Genomic DNA, 1,831 nt, shown 5'->3' on the forward strand with positions numbered 1-1,831 from the left:
TGTCTATGCCTCCGAGGATCACCTCAGCTCTTTTGGTCACAGCTTTGTACTGGGCGCTTACGTTCAGCTGATTATCTATCATGATTTGAGTTTTTTAGTGTCTCTGTTTCCTGGAATAGAATCTCTCATCTTGGAAATAAAGCCTACACTCTTCATTCCTGGGAGTATACATTTACATATGATCATATTAAGTCCATATTGTTTCCTTATGCCCAGCTTACCAAGGGAACAAACCTGCTGTGTATTGACTGCAAAGAGGTTACAGGGGTATGAGAGAGCAGAAGTTGGCCTAGTGCATTGTGCATGGCCTCTGTAAATCCTGAGCAATTGTTTCCTTTAGTTTCTCTAGTTATGCTGCATTGTATTCAGTATTCTATCTTACCTTCTCAGGTGCCCCATAGACTAAATTGCCTAGGCCTCTTACAGCCATTTGACGGACAATGCTGTTATTGTCCCGTGACCTTTCTTCTAATATATGTAAGGCAGACTTAAGGGTCTTCTTCTCCCTGAGTATGGGATCAGTCATTAGCTGAAATAAAATCAACATGTCCATTAGCTCTAATCTGTTCATTAAGATAGCGAATATAATTTGAGGAGACACGTAATACACTGTAATTTATTATTCTATATGAATGAGTACTGTGTTAAAAACATGGATTTTTTCCTTTTAGGCACTATAATGGGGGATTGCTCATCCCTTGAAAGCCTCTCAGTGACTGCATTTGATACCACAGTCCTTTTCTCGCCCAGGTGCATCCTGCCAGTCGATCTTAGTGAGTCTTCCATGGCTCAGCCCTCTGGCCAAGTCCCAAAGTCCAAACAAATGCCTTTTAGGTCCTGTTGCCCTCACTAGGGTCTTCAGCCCCAACTCTGGACCCTTTATATTCTGTTCTTTGTTCAACCTCTCCACAAGCCTTGTCCCCTTCATCGGGTTTATGCCACTGGGGAACCTGGGCCTGCCCACTACTCTTGGTTCCAACCTAGAAATAGCAGCGAGTCATTGCTTCATTTCAGTTTATTGCTACTTTTTCCTTGGGTTCTTCCTATGGGGCCACTTTCAGTTTCTCCCTCGAATTATATGTTGAAGGCTCGTAAGGACTCTCTCTCTGCAAATTCAGCTTCAGAAAATGCTGCCTGAAATAAACCCCTGTGAATTGGTTTGGCCAGAGAATAGCATCCTTTCTTGGCCCTCCACTTCCTGAAAGGAACTGACCTAATAAAGCCCTGTAGCTCCATAGATCTGAGCCAGCTGGGCTCTGATTGGCAGCTTTCATGAGGCCTCTCTAGGCAGACCTTGAAAACCCACGTTTGTGACTCCTTTCCTAGGTGGGGTGTAGAAAGATTTGGGGGCACAAACAGATTCCTAGAACCACCAGATGAGCCTCTAAAATAGCGACTTAGCGTAAATGTGAAATATGACACAGACGTTATAGCAAGGCTGTGGAGAGGGAGGATGCTCCAGTGGTCAGCAGCCTAGGACTTAGGAGGTTCCAGTTCAATTTCCTGCACCCTCAAAGACTTCCTAGATGATGTTGGGCAAGTCACTTAGGCCTTCTGTGCATCAGTTTCCTGTTTGCAAAATGGGACTAATAGTGTTTCCCTGCCTCACAGGGGTGTTGTAGGGATACATACTTTTAACGAGTTTTGAGGCACTCAGATACTACATTCTCATTTTGAAGTACTCAGATAATACAAGTTTCTAAAAGGATGTTTTAAGGAAGATGGAGAAAAATTGTTCTCCTTGGCCTCTAAGGATAAGATAAGAAGCCATGAGCTTAAATTACATCAGGGGAAGTTTAGGTTGGACAGCAGGAAAAACGTCCTGCCTGTC

Source organism: Pelodiscus sinensis, chromosome 18, assembly GCF_052426305.1.
Source record: "Pelodiscus sinensis isolate ZL-2025 chromosome 18, ASM5242630v1, whole genome shotgun sequence".
NCBI classification, from domain to species: Eukaryota; Metazoa; Chordata; order Testudines; family Trionychidae; genus Pelodiscus; species Pelodiscus sinensis.